General features: G+C 38.4%; 1 long non-coding RNA gene across 1 annotated transcript in view; it reads left to right on the top strand.

Moving 5' to 3' along the window:
* LOC309611198 overlaps positions 1 to 20,194 on the top strand; it is a 112,792-nt gene that overhangs the window by 70,353 nt on the left and 22,245 nt on the right. The gene's annotated exons all lie outside the window — the stretch shown is intronic.

Here is a 20,194-nt window from a genome sequence, read left to right as displayed (position 1 = left end):
CTCTAAGTAAGTAATTCATGATTTGAACCAAAATAGCCCTTAGCACTATCCACCAATGCTCCAGTATTTCCCTATGCCATTCACTTTTACAATCTTCTAGACAGTTATTTAATAACTTCTCCTCTCTTCTGGTATCTTCAAAACATTTACCTCACCCTCACTTTTACGTCCTGAGTGTGTGTCCTATTTCAGCTCATAAATTTCCCCTTCCACCTCTACTGTTGCTGAAGATCAGCAGTGCTCCTGGAGAAGCCTCTCTCTCCACTTGTGCACCAGATTCTTTCTTCTACTGAAAGACAGTGCCCTAAATATTTTCTCTTATTTCTACTGCATTATCAAATTTTCCTTCATGAACACGTCCACCAACATAAAACACTTTAGTAAATTCTACTTTCCTAAAAAGAAAACCAAAGGTCCTCTCTTGACCCAAGTCTTCTCTACCTGTTTCCCTACTCTCTGTTTCAGCAAAACTTCTTTAAAAAGTTGTCTATGTGTGCTGTCTATAACTGATTTCCTCCCATTCTTCATTTAAGTAAGGTGATGACTCAATTTATTGGGTAACCAGAATATTATTGAGAATAAAAAGAAATGCTATTAATAATTAGTGAAGTTTAGTGTAAACCTACATTGTCTCAGGCAGATGAGACACACTGAGTCCTTTTATAAATTCACTTCAGTGACACTTAATCTCCATTACTCCCCCAAACTGCTCTTGCGCAAGTCAACAGGAATCTTTGTTTTGCTAAATTACAATGATTAATTCTCAGCTGTCCTCTTACTTGACCTGTTAGTAGCATTTGATACATTGGATCACTCTTTCTCCCTGAAAACATTTTCTCTGTGGTGCTTGCAGGACACCAGCTCCCTTGGTTTCCCTCCTCACTGGGGTGTCACTGCTTCTCCCATCTCCCTTGCTCCTCTGATCATTTTAGTCTTGGAGTACCCCAGGGCACACCCTTGAATTTTTTCTCATTTTTATCTATATTCACACCCCTGATGATCTCTTCTGGTCCTATGGCTGTAAATGACATAATTAAGTTAATTGATCCAAAATTTAAATTTCCAGCCTGTCCTTCTCCTCTGAAGTTCAGGCTCATTTATCAAACCACTTATTCAGCATTTCAACTTCGATTTCTAATAGACATATGAAACATAATGTGGCCCAAACCAGTTTCTGATCTCTGTGCCTAGAATCTGATCTAATGGCAGACTTCTCAGTTTCAGTTAACTACAATTCCATCCTTCCAGCTGCTCAGGCCAAATCATATATTGGTCTCTGACACCATTCTTTCTCACGTGTCCTATATTTGACCACTCCATCCCAAACTCAGTTTTCTTCTTTGATTTACTTTTTACCACAGTACTTATAATACATTCTAATGCAATTTATCCTTTTATTTTGATTATTTTATTATTATACTTACATATTATATATGCTATTATTAGTTATTATAATTATATAGATTATTATCATATAATTTATCTCGTTTAGTATTTTTATGTGTGTTTCTGTATTCAGCACACACACACATTTTTACATGTGTATCCAAAAACATATCTGGTCTTTTTTGGGCTTTTGCACATGTTGCTTTCTTCTTTTTTAATGACTAGCCTTTATTTTTTTCTGTTGTCAGACAAAGTCTCCACATTTCCCAATATTTTCTCTAACCAAGCATTCGTTAGAAATATTCTCACCTACCACTCTATTCCCATAGTAATTATTTTGCATCCATTATATAACATATGTGACAGCATCCTTTGAATTAGAATCATTTATATATGTGCTTCTCTGCGCGAGGTTGCACAATATCTATTATTTAATCTCATTGTCTTTATTTTAAATCTCCCACTTTGCCTACTTCAGTGTTTCATATAAAATTCTTGCTCCAGAGACATTTGTGATATGTAAATATATCAAGATCTGAAATAAGAAAGTTAAATAAAAGACAATTTTAAAGTAGTTTCTGCTATGCCCAAGATTTAACTAATATCTATTCAGAACTCTTTTTGTGTTGTTTTTAAATCCCAGTGGTACTGAACTACAGGTTATAAATCATAAAGCTAGAATAGTCTCACGTTTTTTATGCCAGGAGAATGTGTTTTCCATAAATAATTTAAAAGTACAGTATTTTCAAATCTAAGTTACATTAAAAGAAACTTCGTTAAAAAAAACCAAAACAGAACAAAAAAAACCTTTAGGTACTCGGGTCAACAAAATTATTTTGAAAATATTTTCTTATTGAAAGTAGCCCAAAATAGATGGTGCCATGAGATTTAATTTGCTATTTCTCAGGACAGAAATTTATTGGTGCTCAACAGCTTTGCAGTATCCATCAGGAAACTATGTCATGCTAAGCACAGATGCTTTATATGCACAGCCCTGAAGGTACAGTGCCTGTCAAAGTCAAGACTCCTGGGAGGTGGAGGACAGGAGGGAGAGACAGTGCTCTTAGTAGATAACTTGCAGGGGACCTCCGTGCTGCTTTTAGGCCATCACGGACTTCTCTGAGAATTTGTCTTAGTCTTCTTGTCTTCTTGTCTTCTTTTCTTCTTGTCTTAGTCTGCTTGTCTTAGTCTTCTTGGGCTGCTATAACAAAATACCATAGACAGGGCAGCTTAAACAACAGACATTTATTTCTCAAAGTTCTGGAGGCCATAATAGGTGAGTTCTTACTGAGGGTCCTTTTCCTGGCTTGCAGAGGTCTGTCTTTACTATATCCTTACACAGAGGAGAGAGAAAGGTCTAGCATCTCCTGCTCATCTTATAAGGGCACTAATCGCATCAGATCAGGAGGACACCATCCTCATGATTTCATCTAAACTTAATTTCCTCCCAAAGATCCCCACCTCCTGATACCATTGCATTGGGGGTTAGGGCTTCAACATGAACTTTGGGGACACATTCAGCCCATAACACTTCTATTGCCTATTTAGTCCAAATTTTCTGTAGAACCATTAAACTCCTAATAACACTGAGTTATCTTTTGTGGTATATTAGAACTCTCAGTGACCTAAGACACAGATGGATCACATAAAAGGTAGTATCCTATGTTCTAAGTTTGGTTCAAAAAGTGTAAAGCAAGTCATTTACACTCTTGACCACAGCTTTCTTAGATGTAAAAATATGGAGTTAGTTTGGATGAGCCCAGCGTTTCCTTCCGACTCTGAAATACCGAGATTTTCTGATAAAGATAACCTTCTTTCTTTTATTGAAAGAAAATTAAAATTAGTCTGAATTAGAAACTGGACTGTCTTATGATTTATTGCTCTGACATTGAAAATCTTTGTGCAAAATACCTGTAAAACAAATTTTCAGTTTCCCTCTGGTACAAAGTTAGCAGAGAACAAAACTTTCACCAGCTTACCTCATAGATATTCTAGGTGAATTTCACCCCATTTCATTCTAAGTATTTAGTGAAAGTCAAATTTCAGCAGATCAGCCACCCTCTCTAGCTCGTGGTCCCCTCGGTGGTTTCTAATTAATGATTCTGTGATGGAATATCCACCTGACCTATGTTTACCTCTACATTCAGCTCAACTTCAATGTGGGCTGCAAAACCATCCCGGCCCCCAGAGTTTCCAGTTCTAACCACTGACAAAGTCTTCCCAGCTGATAATGAAGCTTACCTGGGCACTTCTCACTGGGAGCACACCCCACACGTTCTCAGCTGTCTGGTTTGTCACATGGAGCACTGTCTCAGTTACATTTTGATGTGGCATGAAAGGGTGTGACTTCCTGAATACCTTAGAATGAAAGAAATCCTTGAGTTCTGGAACTTGCCAGAGGTATGATGTTTATAAAGGGTAACACATTTAATTCATTATTTATAATAGAAAGTGAATGATGCTATAAAGTAATATTTAAAATTACATAGCACCATCAGAGCTACAGATGTTCAGGAGAGCAAGTGTGAGCTGGGATCCCCTTTTTTACAGCTGTAGTCTGTGGGAGGTGTGTTAACCAGCTACCTTAGCCATCTTAGTTCTATCTGACCATAGTATTAACTGCTGAGCTTGGGTTAATTTGCTGAGAAGGTCATCAAGTGTTTTATTTTGTATTTCCAAATGACACGATTCTTAGTACAAGGCATAAAAATGTATGAAGATCAGGGACTTCCCTGGCGGTCCAGTGGTTAAGACTCCGTGCTTCCACTGTAGTGGGTGCGGGTTCGATCCCAGATCCCTGCATGCCACACTGTGCGGCCAAAAAAAAAAAAAAATGTATGACGATCAGTAGTAAGCATACAGCATGTAAATGGTTTTGACTGTGGGTTTTTACACATTTGGGATAAAAAGCATGGATGCCTTTAGCCACCAAACTGACTGTGGCTACAGTGGGAAAGTTGATTGCAATAGTTTGACTTTTGAAAAACCTTACAACAGAGTGGTGCTTCTGGGATGGGAAGAAGTCAGAAGGTTATCAGGACCTCAGACAGCACTAGGGGGAATAGGAGCTCTTGAGAGAGGAGGAAGTGTAGTGTGACAGGAGCCAGACAACCCTTTACCTTCCTCTCTCCATTCTGTAACCCAGGCTTCCTATCTCCTCATTCAAGGGCCAGATGTGGGGAGGCATGTGTGGTCATATGACGTATGTGTGTTGTAATGTACTTGGTGGATAAGGGATTTACTTCTACACTCCTCTTCCTAAAAGTTATTAATAATTAATTGAATGTTAGTGTCTTTTAGGCCAAATTCAAAGAGCAGTTTCGAGGACTTAAAACATCATGCAACTGAGCTCGTGGCAATCTCAAGATAGCTTATATGTCAGTTTCTTTTTTTGACACTGTTTTCCACTAAAATTCATGTGAGGAAAAAGACATAAAAATGTTTGTGGTTTTTCTGAATGGAAATACCACCAGGGAATGATCTCAGTTATGGAAGAAACTACTCTAAAATTCTGGAAAAGTCATAAAAATCCTTTTTCCTTGTTTTTTTTTTTTTTTTTTTTTTTTTTTTTTCTCTAGTAAAGAAAGGAAGGGCAGCCAAAATTTTCAAAAATGCTTAGTGATGAAAACCTGCATTCTTGGTAAATTTTAAAATTGTCCTGTTTTTCTGTAAAACTTTTTTATAAAGATGGCTAAGCCATATACCTCTGAGGTTTAAAAAAAAAATACAGGATAATTTTTTTAAAGCCCCCGGTAAATTCCTCAGTATTGAACTATGCTCATACACCCTTCAAAGCTCCTCTATAAACAGTTCTTGATGGGTAACCATTCCCCAGAAAAGTGAATTTATCTCTTAGTATCCCTTAGCCTAAATATCATTCACTTTGAGGGCTTTGAAGAGTGAGAGAGAAGGAGAAACTGTGTTCGTGCATTCATGTGTGTGAGAAAGGGAAGGAGAACTGAACTTTTCATGTAGATTGAAGAAATGGGTTTCTCTTGCCTCATTCCAGTAATAGCCATTCCATCACAGTAAGGTGACGCAGGGCTTGGTCAGCCTGAGAAGCCTGGTTCCAACATGTACCTTCCATGGCTCCCCCTGGTCAGGCAGCTGGTGCTTCTCTGGGACTATGACATGCTGCTGCAGTTGTGACGGTTAGATGTAACCTTTGTCCCCTTAACTTCCAGAGGTTATACAGCCTCCCCACCGAACAAAGGGTAATTGCTGAAGTGATGTTAACCGTGAATGAGATATCATGCATACACACTACATTATCACTTTTCTAGGTACTTTAGATGACCTCACAGGGCATATAATTAAAACACAATGAGTTAAGAGAAACTGCTTTTCTCCCAGTAGCCTACACAGAGAGCATTATAAATGGCCTACCGTCTTCATCAGAGAGGCAAGGTAGGAGAGATTGAATTATCCATTAAAACATCTAGAATGGACTTTATTTTTAATAATTCCCAGTGGCTGCATTCTTAGAGCCTTAAACATTTGACTTAACCACAATGTTTTACATAGTCAAGGGAGCAAAGCTTTTACTTAAGAGGACCCATAGATTTATATTTATATATTTTAATATCCCATGACCAAATTTCCTCTTGTATCTGACAGTTTGCAGAACTATGATGTGTGTTCCATTGTTGATGTCGGTCTCTCCTTGCCTCCATGCACAGGGGCCAGTTTCAGATTTCCCCCAGGAAAATGCAGGTCCTAAGAGTATGTAGACCCCCCAAGTCCCCCACCCCTATCCCTGTGGCAACCCCTGCAGCCTGTAGAGAGGGAGTAGGGGAAATTTCCTCTGATGGCTGGTATACAGATGGGTCTAGTCCAGGCCATTTGTGCACATGGAGTTCAATCACTATTCAGCCAAAAACTGACACCATCTGCATGGAAACAGGAATGAACTGCAGCTGCCAGTGGGCTGAACTCAGAGGGTTTGGCTAGTGATCACTCATGAGCCCTGGCCATTAGCCCTTTACTCTGACTGATGGGCTGCTCTAAAGGAATTGACCCTATGGCTTGGACAATGAGAAGCCGAAGGGTAAATGAAGGGTGGAAAGACATTTAGGTTTACCTGCAAGAGCCTGAGGCAGTTCTCACTGGTTTCCAAGTCCTGGCTCATTGACACCCCTGGCAATCAGGAAGCTGATGCCCTAGCCCAGGTATGAGCCCCAGCAAGTGAGCCTTCAGGAGATACAGCAGATGGAAGAGTGGCCACCGCAGTGCCCGGGTGCAATGGTGTATTGTCAAGGATGCCCGATTGCCCTTGAACTACTGTGACTCGGTTAATTCAGTAACAGCATGTCCTGTGTGTTCTAAACAACCCAAGGCAGCTGCCAAAGGAGTCCGGGCCATTCATCGGAGTTCCCAAAAATTGAGGGATCGACAAATCCATTATATTGACCCCCTCCCTCTGAGTGAAGATTCTAAATATGCTTGATTTGTGTGGACATAGTGTCAGACCTGACCCAAGTTTTCTCCTGTCACCATGCAAACCAGGCTGCTCCCAATAGGGGATTAAAGAGGCTGGTACCACGTGCAGATACCCTCCTCCAACAGCCAGTGATGAGGGGTCACATTTCAAAGGTCATGATGTGCAAGCCTGGGCAAAAGAGCATGATGTGGTGTGCCTGCATTGCTGCTGTGGTATCTGTCTCCAGTGCAGCCCAACGAGCCACCTTCATGCAACTGAAACCCACTGGTGACCATTCAGGACCCACGGGGGGGACGAGGGGGCGTGTGAGACTGTGAGAGCCGCTCACTAGGGGTGGAGTGTTGGAGGAGGTCATGGAGTGGCAGTGACCACAGGTTGACTCTCCAGTGGGACCCCGGCAACCGAAGGCTCCTCCCCACCCCTGCCCTCGGGATGTACCAGGATGTGTCTTTCACCCTCCAATCCCAAAAGTGGAGCCGTTTCAAGGACACAGCCTTGAGAGAGCAACGTGGTGCTGAGACCCTCTGACTGATATGGAACTGAACACTGTTGAGGCCTCTAAATAAACTCAAGATTCTGGCCGTGGGTGCAGAGATCTACTCACCTGACGGCACTCAAGACAAGCCCTGTAAGTAAGTTCCCGTGCTTGTGAAACCTGCTACCTACCCATCTAGAGTGATCCACCTCTTCCTTTGGGCTCTCCTTGGCCTCTGAGTCTGGGGGCCAGTTTCAAATTTCAGCCAGGACATTCCTGAGGTTTCCAACCAACACTATCCTGACTTTCAGCAGCAAACATGTTAACATGACTAAGGACAACCTATAGATCCAGACGCAGCACAGGTAGGCGGATGACAGAAAGACATACAGACAGGACCGTGCCTGCTTTACAGTAGTCACCAACCCACTGACTGTATAGCTTCATCCATTTCTACTGAAATTTGGGAACTTTACTATCTGAAAAATTCCAGAAAAATAGTTATCAAATGATGCTCTCAGCATATGCGATTCTTCTGATTGAATAGAGCCTGATTAAATTTTTGAATTCTGCAAAAATTGACTAATGGCGATTCTGACTCTCCAATTAATAGAAGTAAAACAGCTTTTGTGCCGAAGCATTGAGGATTAACATTCTGACTCTACTCCTGAGCATTAAGAGTGACCTAGGGTGGGTTGTTTATTTTTCCATTGTGAGCCCATTTCTTCATCTGGCAAATGATAAAATGAATACATCTCCTGCAATGTCATGCTGAGCATTGAGAGAATTATGTACAACATCTTTAGTACTGTATCTAGAATAGAGTTGTTATTCAAAAATCAATAATTTTCTTTTTCTGTCCTGTATTTCACATTTCTCTAGACTACAATATTCTTTTGTGTTTAGAATCATTCAGTTCAACAGCAATTAATTAATATTCTGCTCTGCACTAAGACCACTGTGGTAACAGCTCAAATAAATTAGAAGTGCTATTATTCAATTAGAAAGGCAGGTACAATCTCATAAAATTCATAGCTTTTCACTTATGTATCACAGACATGTAATTTTGTGTTTATATGTGTGTGAGAGGGAGACACCTAAAGAAAACTAGAGAGATGAGAGAGACAGAGACAAAGAGATATTGAGGGAAGATAATTTATCACAAAAGGGAGTGGCCTGAAATGTATATTGTTTTGGCATCTCACTTCACCCAGTGTCTCTGGCTGTTGTAAAATGATAGACCATCTGTGTGGTTTGTGTGTGTGTGTATTCCCGAATATTTAGAGATGACAGTAAAAAGAATTTTAGATAAATCAGTGGCTGGGGGCCAGGTGGAATGTAATGATGGATTGCTAAAGGAACCACCCCAGAGGAGATGGGCAGAGGAGTGATGAAAGAGAAATACACATTAATGCATTGTTCAAAGTAGCTTACTGAGGGTGCATTCACAAAATTGTTTCCTGTCTGTGGGTTTTATGGTGTGTTGACTTGTAGCTAACTATCTCAGTCATTTAGTGCCTAGGACAGCTGTCCTTTCTTTGTGAAAATGTTTGGATCCCCAGGAGAAGTTGAAATTGAAAATTTTATTTACATTACAGTGATAACGTTTTTTATAAAATAAACAGAGAGGAGAATCCACAATCTACAGCATTATTATATTTTACCACCCATTCTTACTTACTTAATGTAGGGATCAACATATAGACTCCCTTGTAATTATATTTTTTGCCATTCTGAAGTAATGTCCATTTCTCTTTAATTAGGGAGCACATTTCCTTTTGATTTTTTGGAGAGAAAACTCTGCCTGGAATCTTAAAGTGTCTTATGTTTCTAGTAGAAAACTGAGCTTCTACATGTCTATCTGCTATCATAAGAAGCTTGGAAAAGTAGTAAGAAAAAGTCTAATAAGTCAAAAATGAATATTTTGTGAGCTGACAGCAAATTTAGGGGTAGTGGAAAATGAGATAATTTTGCTATTTTTTTCTTTCTTCTTTAAAAATCATTGAAGAGCTCAAAATGTACTGTCACAAAGACTCCTGCATCTAATTTTATTTCAGCTTTTAATCGCATTATCATACCTTGTATTTCACTTTAATAAATTCATATCAGAATGCAATATTTTGGATAGATGGGTAACCTTGCATTTTAAGAATTCCAGACAAAATAGAGAAGGGAAAATGCCTCTAAGCTACACAGTCTTTGCTTGTGTTGGATGTAGAACAATCTGCAAGCAATCCAAATGACTCATATATTTGGACTGCCGAAACACTAAAAACCTCTCTCTCTCTCTGTCTGTCTCTCGTGTTCCGTCATTATCTTCCCATCTTTCTTTTTCTGTCCTTTCCTTCTAGGTCCTTCCATACTCATAATTTATATACACCAAAAAATACATCCCAATGTGTGAGTAAATACACAGATGTATGACATCAGAGTTTGAAGAAGTCACTCTGAGAGAATAATAATGTAAATCTTAGAAGAGTTATACTTGTAAAATTATTATATTGTCCTTTAAAGGTTTTGTCAGATTGTTTTTTTTTTTTTAGTTTTTCTTTTAATTAATTAATTATTTTTGGCTGCGTTGGGTCTTTGTTGCTGTGCACGGGGGCTTTCTCTAGTTGCGGCGAGTGGGGACTACACTTCGTTGTGGTGCGTGGGCTTCTCAATGTGGTGGCTTCCCTTGTTGGAGCACGGGCTCTAGGCGCATGAGCTTCAGTAGTTGTGGCACGTGGGCTCTAGAGCGCAGGCTCAGTAGTTGTGGCGCACAGGCTTAGTTGCTCCGCAGCATGTGGGATCTTCCCAGACCAGGGCTCGAACCCATGTCCTCAGCATTGGCAAAATTCAATCTCTATAGATGAACTATATATATAGTTATATATATAGTGTGTAGATATATATATTTATATATATATATATATATACTAAATACAATGCTGAGGTCAGTATTTTAAATCTCAAATATGTTTGTTGTTTTTTTAAATTTTATTTATTTATTTATGGCTGTGTTGGGTCTTCGTTTCTGTGCGAGGGCTTTCTCTAGTTGCGGCAAGTTGGGGCCACTCTTCATCGCGGTGCGCGGGCCTCTCACTATCGCGGCCTCTCTTGTTGCGGAGCACAGGCTCCAGACACGCAGGCTCAGCAATTGTGGCTCACGGGTCTAGTCGCTCCGCGGCATGTGGGATCTTCCCAGACCAGGGCTCAAACCCGTGTCCCCTGCATTGGCAGGCAGATTCTCAACCACTGCGCCACCAGGGAAGCCCTCAAATATGTTTTGATGAAATATTATGTTCAAACTTTTATTCTTTGTTTCTGGGCCACACAGCTCTGTCCTTAACTGACCTGCTATTTTCCTGCATTTAATTACCACCATATCACTTCCTATGGCCACGCCAGGCCTCAGATGACCAGCTCATGCCAAACCTACCTATAGTGAGTTCAGCTACAGTCAATCTTGTTTTTTTTAAACTGCATATAAATCCAAGATTAGTTCCTTATAACAAAATGCTAATTACAACTGTGGTTACAGAAAATCTTTCACAGACCATTTTGACTCTGGTGAAATTTACTTTTGGAGTCTCAAGCCTGCCAATGAAACCAATTAAGTATTTATTTCCTCCCATTAGTCTTATAATGTACTGAAGTCTAGAAGTTTTAAACTAAAATTTCAATCATTTGTCTTTATATTCGTAGCACTGGTTGATTTTTTTCTTAGGTGAGGGGCAAAGTCAAAAGAGCATGAGATGCTTTAGAATTATGCTTAAGAATTTTATAAAATAGGTAACTCCTAAACCTGTTCAAGAGTAGCAATTCTAGACTCAGATTTATAAAATCTGGGACCAACCAAAATACATGGTGGCTCTGTTTTCCATTAAATTTAATTCAACAAACAGTTATTGAGCTTTATCAATTTAAGCCATTTAAATTTAAGATAATAAACATTAACGCAATAGATTAAACTGTCATTGAGAATGCCAACTTTTTGGAAAATGAAATCAAATTTTTCTAGGAACTTTGCTTCCTAAAGCTTGTTTTAGGTTGTATTTTTCTTGTAGTGGCTATAAATGTGCGTGCCCGCTGTGCAAAGAGTAGAGGGAAGCAAGGCTCAAATACTTTGAACTTTGTGGAATTGGAGACCTTATCTAGGGGCAGCCTTACTAAGTTTGTCATTTTGATTTTATGAAAATGGAAGGATTAACGGTTTTATCTAATGTTAAATATTTCCCCCACTGGCCTCTAATAGATTCAGAAATGCCTATAAATAGAGCTTCACCACTGAAATAGCATTACCAAGAAAATCCAAGCTAAAGTGTGTTCCTGGAGAGGGAAAGAAGTCTTCATTAGTAATAGGAATATACGGGATCTCATGGCAAGGGAGTATGAATGGAGGATGAATCAACGGAATACATTTTTAGAAAGATGTGGTGGAAAGGAAGTCTTGGTAGGCAGAAGAAAACTGATACAAATTCATACAGAGAGTTATGCTTTTTTTGTTGTTTTTTTTTTGGCTGCATTGGGTCTTAGTTGCGGCATGCAGGATCTTTTGTTGCAGCGGGCAGGCTCTTAGTTGCAGCATGCGGGGCTTCTCTGTAGTTGTGCATGCGGGTTTTCTCTTCTCTGGAAGTGGTGCGTGGGCTCCAGGGCGCATTGGCTCAGTAGTTGTGGTCCGCGGGCTTAGTTTGCCCCACGGAATGTGAGATCTCAGTTCCCCAACCAGGGATCGAACCCGCATCCCCTGAATTGGAAGGCAGATTCTTTACCACTGGACCACCGGGGAAGTCCCAAAGAGCTATGCTTTTAATGTGATTTTCTGTTGTTTTCTTTTTTAGTATCTACATCTACATCGAACTTTTAACAGTAGGTCTCTCTGATGATGAGATAATTATAATAGTATCAATACTTTTAATGTTTAAAAACTTCATAATTATAACTAGAAAAAAACCACGATCTATCTATCTATCATCAATCTATCTATCTATATTCCAATAGGCTTTAAATTACATTTTAAAAAATTTAATTGGTAAGATCTAAGTGAAATTGGGAGCTTTTCTAAGCTAATTTATAGTTAAAATAGCATTCACGTCTGGGGAAGTGTTCATGGGAACTGAATAAGAAACCATGTCCATGTTGACTTACTCACAGACCTGTAGTTCTCTTTTCCTGGAAAAATCCTGGACCATAACCCTTAAACTCAGGGTGTCACTTGACCTTCATTCTCTTCATTTGTAAAACAAACAGTATGAGGAAAGCCATTGTACAATTCTGAGAACCTGCTTCTGCTCTAAAATTCTCTGATTCTAATTTCTAGACAATCTTAGAACTGTTCAAGGGCAAAAGAAGTCCAGATGATATGAGGTTAAGACTACATGATGATGAAACTGGTCAGGCAAAAATGGCCTTCTCTATTTGGTCACGGGAAACGTTGCATATTTCTGCCTTCCCCTGTTCTGGCATAATTATAACATTTCTAAACAAAGCTATTGGAATCTTCTAGTCTTAGAAACTTTGACAAACTCTAATACTTACTTTGTGTTCATACAGTCTTTTTTATTTTGAAAAATTTAGTGCAGTCACATCCATTTCTCATATTTCATTAAATATGATAGAGTGTTGTTAATAGCTCATTTCTTCTAGAGCGAGCATGAACCAGGTAGAATTATAGAAGTATTGAAATTGGATGTTATCTCAAAAACTATTCAGTTAACCTTAAGAGAATTGCCAAATATCAAATTGAAATACTGTCTAAATGGTTTTAAACACAGCTCGCTCATTCAATATTTTCATTTAAGTATGCAAATTCAATTGTATGTATTCAGCATAACCTTGCATTAAAGGAGGAAAAAAATAGAAAAGTCAAATATCATATTTCCCCAATTATAAGGTAAACAATCACTATAGATATTGAATACATTTTGTTTTAAAACATTCAGAAATTTCAAATGTTTAATATATTTATTTGTGTATATTTTTAATATCTTTCATTTTTACTGGCTTGTAATTTTATTTATTTATTTACTATACTTTTAAAATTTATTTTATTTCTTTGGTTGCACAGCGCAGCTTGTGAGATCTTAGTTCCCTGACCAGGGATCGATCCCAGACCACAGCTGTGAAAGCACAGAGTCCTAACCACTGCACCGCCAGGGAATTCCCTGGCTTGTCATTTTAATAAGGAGACTGTGTCTGCTTTACTTAGAGTCACAAATACTGTGTTTTGTACATGATATGTGCCCTATGGATTTATTGAATTGAGAGGTGTATACATAGAATTCTAAACACTCACAAATGTACAAATATACAAGTTTACACACTTTGGGTTAATGCATTTTTTTTTTCCCTGAAAATCATTAATCAACAGGATGTTTAAACTTCTAAGGATAGAAAATATGTGCCATTAAATTTCAATTTTTTACTAATCTAGAATTATTCAGGCCAAAGAAACTCTATAGAATGTGGTGGTTGGCAAAAGAATGGCCCCCCCAATGATGTCCACTTTGTAACCTTCAGAATATATGAATATGGTGTGTTACATGGCAAAAGGGAATTAAGGTTGTAGATGAAATTAAGACTGCTAATCATCTGACACTGAGATGTAAACATTATCCTGGATTATCTGTACAGGCCCAGTTTAATCATGAGTACTTAAAACAAGAAGAGGCAAAAGCATAGATGAGAGAGGGTAGTATGAGCTGGAAAGAGGTTGAACAAGGGGGTGTGTCAAGTACATTGAGTTATTCCTGAGTTTGCAAATGTGTTTGCTTGTGGTTAGACTATCTGTGTTTGCTAATTGGTACCCATCACTTTAAGCTCCCACCTTCCTATGGAGACTGGGAGATGGCCTGGGAGACTGGGAGAGCATCTTCCTTGATGATGACATTTAGTAAGATAATTCCCAGGTCCATGAGGAAGACATTCCTAGTTTGTAAACCTGTTAGCCTTTAAAAAATATTTACATCTCAAAGAGGCAAAGAAAGAATTTTTACTCTTTGTAAAGGCTCTAAGAAAAGGGAGGTCAGGGCCTAGAGCTAGGATTACCTATAGTTTAGCCAACCTGAGGGAAACATTTGGTCTTCTTAGTTGTCAGTAGGGTCTCCAGATTCAGATAAAATGCAGCAGATAAAATTCAAGCAATGCACATTGGTATATAGTCAGGTAGAATTCAATGTCTCTACCAACAAAATGCCCTCTTGACTTCCTAAATATGAAAGTAAAATGAAAAAAATAGAGTTTTGTGTTTCTAAATTGTTCAAGATATCATTTCAAAATTGTAGAAGGGCTGACAATCTCACAGAGAAAAGCTGTGCACAAAATTTATGTTTCATATGAAATAAAGTTTTAATCCATCTATAAAGCATTGTGATGAGGTAAGAAGAATAGATGAGACAAAATGCAGAGCAAGCACAAAGCTCTTATTTCCCACATCCTCACAAACCTGGTGAGGCTATTGGTCTTTTTGAATCTGAAATATGTCATTATAACTCATACACAAGAGAAGGCATTACTTAAAAAGATGCCCTGGTTGGTGGAATTCTATAATATGTCATTTGGCATGTGGAATGAGAATAAAGAATCCAATTCTCAACTTATGTGGAAATAGTAGAGCAAAGTTATAAAGAAATTGAGTTTCAGTGTTGGAATTCCAAGGTCAGAGTCCCACCTCAATCTGTTACTATTCTGTAAAATTGGACGAATTAATTAAATCCACTGAATTTCTGATTCCTCATCTATAGAATGGAGACAATTTTGACTAGCTCAGGGGTCATTCAATAAATATTTATTGAGCATCTATTTTGGGAGAGGCAGGATGGAAGTAAAATGAGATAAGCTTAGTACAATAATACATGGCAAGCGCTACAAAACTGCAAATGCACGTGCATGCACATACACAAACACACTCATACACACTCATACACATACATACATGTGCACCCTGGGCCACATATTCTAAAATACATCTAGAATACGATTCATAAAATTGGCTGACTTGCTGTATAAGCAAGTACATTCTGGTCTTCAGTTTTACAGATGAGACTGTAAATGAAATGTAATTATGCAAGAAAAAACATTCATTTATTTTTAATGGCTTATTAGAACAAATACCTATAGATATCATTATATATATGATATATAAATTAATTATACAGTATATCATGTATTAATTATTAAAACATACTCTGGTAAATATTATATATTCAATATGAAACAGGAGGAAAGGGGGCAGGGCACAACCTTTAAAAGAATGACATAGCCCGAGGACACAACATAAACTGATTAGAACAAAATAGGTCCAAGATGGCAGATGAGTTGACTTCCACTAGACCTTGAGCCTCAGTATACACTCATTGTAACACATCAGCAAGCTAAGCGACACACCCACAGGCGCCATGACAGTTCCAAGGACGACCATAAAGGTCAAAAAGTGGGTGGTGGCCCAACTCCTGGAAATCCCCACTCCTTCCCCAAAATAGCTGGAATACTCCTCCCACTCATTAGCCTATGAAATTACTCACCCCTATAAAACTGACAACCCCATACCCTGGTGCTGCTCTCGCCTTCTGAGATGGCCCACTATCTGTCTGTGGAGTGTGTTTCTCTCCAAATAAACCCACTTCTTACCTATCACTTTGTCTCTCACTGAATTTTTTTCTGCAATGAGACATCAAGAACCTGAGCTTCATTAAATCCTGAGACCAGCAGTGTGATCTCAGTTAAAAGACCATGGGTTCAAGTCCCAATCTGAGTTACATGGCTTCAAATATGCTCTGGTAAATATTTGATAATACTTAAACACATTTTCAAAGGCTATCTCAAAATAGGGAAGAATTCTTATCACTTCCAGATAGCCAACAATTGGACAGTTTGATTTCACAGTAATCTCTGCTTCTAGGTCTGAGTCCCTGACGCCATGGCTCCCCTACTTCCTCCCCAAACTGTTCAGGTCTCTACTTTCACTTGGTTCTCACAGTTAGCTCACTAACCTCCCACCTCTAGACTCATGATATCCCTTCTTCCAAGATGAATCTGACTTTGAGGCAGGAACAGGTGTAGTAGGATTAGTAATAAGTCTCCTTCCCCACAGATCAAGGATGTGGTGCTTCCTTCTCAACCTTTAATTCTGATAAAAGGGTTTTGGTACGGGGTCAGGGGCAGATGACTTGTTTTGTCCTTGAACCAACTATCTATCTAGATTGATAACCAGACTTCATATATCAGTATAAAGAGTCCCTGTTTGTTGGAGAACTAAATTTCTAGAAACTCTTATCAATGGAGAAGACCAAGGGCTTATTATATCTGCATAACAGCCACACCTTCCTTTACTGTGCTTTGCCTCCCTCCCCCAATAAAAGACAGATTAACAGGGGAAAAACAGTCAGAAGTTTAATAACATGTATGCCTCCTGTGTACATGGGAGATACCCAGAAAACTAACTCCCCCAAATGGCCCAAGCCACCACCTTAGATTCCATCTCCAGGTAAAGACAAAAGAAGATGTTGGTGGGAGTGCAGCTATGGAAGGTAATCCAGCAAAGCACAGTAAACAAGGGTAAGGTTATTATGCAGATTTAAGTCCTTGCCTTCTTCATTGATAGGTTTCCAGAAATTTAGTCATCCTCTTTTTCCCAGTACAGACAGGGAGACATCTCACAAATGATGATTTCCCTTATAAATGTAAAATGTCTCTTACAAAAGCATAACTTCTACTCTTCTCCTGTGTCTGTTTCTTAAAAATAACCAACTCAAGATAATCCTTATGTCAACGAGGCACACTTTGGGGTTGCAAATTCTGTTCCCCGTCAACCGTCTATCATACAATGTATTTATTTTAATTGTCTGTTTCGTCCCACTAGAATATAAATTCCCCATTAAAAGGAGCTTTTGTCACTTTTGTTCTCTGCAGTATCCCCAGTATTTGGAACAGTGCCTGATAATGATAGGTGTTCATCACATAATTGCTAAATGTATACATCCTTCAAGGGTTATGCTTATCATTAATTATTCTCTCAGAAACCGGACACCTGGAGCTTGTGAAAGGTTTCCTGAGTATTTTATTTTTCTGTTGCAAGCTCAGTTAAGATAACTTATTAGTTTAACTTGAAAGATGATTTGTCTGAACCTTAAGAGAAAATTGCCTTGTTCTTGAGAAACGCACCTTGGCCACTTGACAGAACCTCCATTATTATTCTTACACCCATCACCCTATTCTTCTTACACTGTTCTTACTACCTGTCCTTCCCTAAGAGGCACCTGTTACCATGTCTCTTTAAACTTCCTGACATCTTTCCATATCACACCGATCGTAACCCATTAACATAGTCATAGATTGTGGGGCTTTACCAAGTACAGCTAAGACCTGCAGCAGGACAAACACAATCAGATGAAGTATTTACTGAACATAATACAATATTCACTGTTAAACTGCTCAAGAAACACTAATTCCTTGTTCTCATCCCATGATACACACAGGTATTCTTACCCCGAGGTCTTCTCATTTTACTCTCTTCACTTCTGCTCCATTTTGAATTTTGCCAGTGTGGACAGGAGAGATGGTGAGAAGTAATTCTCTTTCCATTTACTCGATCTCACCTCTTGGCTATTTTTTTTTCTTGTTTTCTTCTTTGATCCATTTGCATAATCTGGCTCAGGATAGGAACTTGCATATTTTTTCAGGCACTGCTCCAACTTAATTTTATTTTCACTCCAACCAGGATTTTTTGTAAAATGTGTGTAGCAGAGTAGAGATTTAATTCTCTGGCAAAAGACAAGGTATAGGAATGCTAAGGTGTTGATCATGGGAACATTAAGGAAGTCAACCAGGCGGGGGAGAAAGCTGGTGTCCTCTTATGGAGGGAAGTGAAACAAACTGCTTGCCAGAAAGGAAGTGAAATAAACCTCTTGCCAGAATCTAAGGCTGCATTAGCTCTGAGTGAAGATTAGATGAGAATATGCCTGCAGCTAGGATCCATATTTTTTTCAGAAAATAATACTAGATTTACATCAGCACATTAAAAAAATGAATGATTATGTTCTTAAATTTCTTCAGCATAAAGTATGGCAATGTAGGGGAGGCAAATTCTTACCTCTATCTTCTTAGGGATTTTTTGGCTGTGGCTGAGAATTAAACTGACATAAGACTGATCAACAGGAGAAAAGCATATAAATCTATATATGTTTTACATGAAATGGGAGCCCAAGTAATGACACGATATCCCAAAGACATGGCAAAACCTAAATATTTTTATACTGGGTTGAACAAAGAGATGTGATTGTGAAAAAATATACCATGAGGCTAAAGAAAGATGAGCATTATTCTAACAAGGTTTATTTTTATAAAATATTTTTGGCTTTGAATCCCTATAGAAGAGTGTTTCTTGCCCTCTGGTACAGGCAGTGTATTTTCCACACAGGACTTTTTATCTCCTGTTTTCAGGAAGAGAAGGGGAAATTAGAATGCCCTTCCTGCTTCTGCTGTTTTTTAAGTGCCTTAACTCAAAATAATCCTTATGCCAAAGTGGCATATTTTGGGGTGGCATATTCCACTGCCCCTCAGCAACATTAATATATAAAACTTTCAAATTTGGAGTTATCAACTACATCCTACAGCCATATAAAAATCATCTTGATGCATATTCTTGAAATGTTTTATTTGAAAAATAGATTCCATATGCCCTAAAGGAAAAAAGATTTTTAAATACCTTGAGTGAATTTTATGTTAAACCTCAATTAATTGAATTTTAAAGCAATGTTAATGAAATAAAACACTCTTAGAAAGTGGAATAAAACAAAAACAAAATATACCTCTATTCAAGTGTATCATAATGTTAGATCAAAGCCAGACTAAATTTTTAGAAAAATCTTTTAAAAAATTGTTTCTAAAGCAGTAGTTTTCAAATGTAGAAAAGCTAGCTTCCCTCCCTGATTAAATCCTGTATTAATACCTAGTATAAGAAACATATGAAAGCAGAGCTACTCTAAGTCAAGTATCTCCCCTAGTAAACACAGGTACTCATCTGAAACAGTTAAATGTAAATTTGAAATCTTAAGGCTTGATAGAACACAGTTTGAAAGCCACTGTTCTAAGCCATTCTTCTTTTTTACTTGATGAAAGAACCAATATTCTTTTGAAGCCACCATAAGGTTGTGAGAATATCAAATAGTCTGCAGGGATATGTGGGCAGGGAGGTTTTTTTTTTTCAAAGTCCATAGCCTTTGCCATTTGCTTTCAGTATGGAGAGTCTCACACCTGCTATGGGGAACCTTCTCATATGTCAGGCATCATTTAAAAGAGTCAAGTCCTCTATGTAAACATTCCGAAGCAACTAATCGAATGCATGCCTGATCCTTGTCCGTACTTTCTATAATTTGTACTTTGGAAGTTTGTCCTCATTTTCTTTGTTATAGTCCCATATCTAGTCCCTTAAAATTCTGACATTTTAAGTCAAATTGTTTACTAGTCACCTAAAGCTACATATGCCAGGAAAACCCAGGCACCTCTTGAAGCTAACTATAAATCACAGACAGAAAATAGTGAAGGGGAACAGAATATACCATCCCAAAATATGCTTCTTTGGCATAAAGATTATTTTGAGCTGGTTATTTTTAAGAAAAAGTAGACCTAGGAAAAGCCCTGAAAACCAAATAGAAGTTGCCCTCTTTTAAGAGATATTTATGTTTATAAGGGAAATCTCCATTTGTAAGGGTGTCTAGCTCTCTGTACCAGCAAGGGAAAGAGGACTAAACTTCTAGAAACTCATCAGTGGAGAAGACCAAGGCTTACATCTGCATAACAACCACACCCTTGTTTACTGAGCTTTGCCTGATAACCTCCCCAAACTCGCTTCTTCTCACTCCCATTCCCTGCAACATCTTTTGTTTTTAGCTGGAGATGGTATTTAAGGTGGT

This window comes from Balaenoptera borealis (assembly GCF_965194805.1).
Source record: "Balaenoptera borealis genome assembly, chromosome: 14".
Taxonomy (NCBI): domain Eukaryota; kingdom Metazoa; phylum Chordata; class Mammalia; order Artiodactyla; family Balaenopteridae; genus Balaenoptera; species Balaenoptera borealis.
The sequence above is the reverse complement of the archived record's forward strand: the minus strand, read 5'-3'. Positions and strand labels throughout refer to the sequence as shown.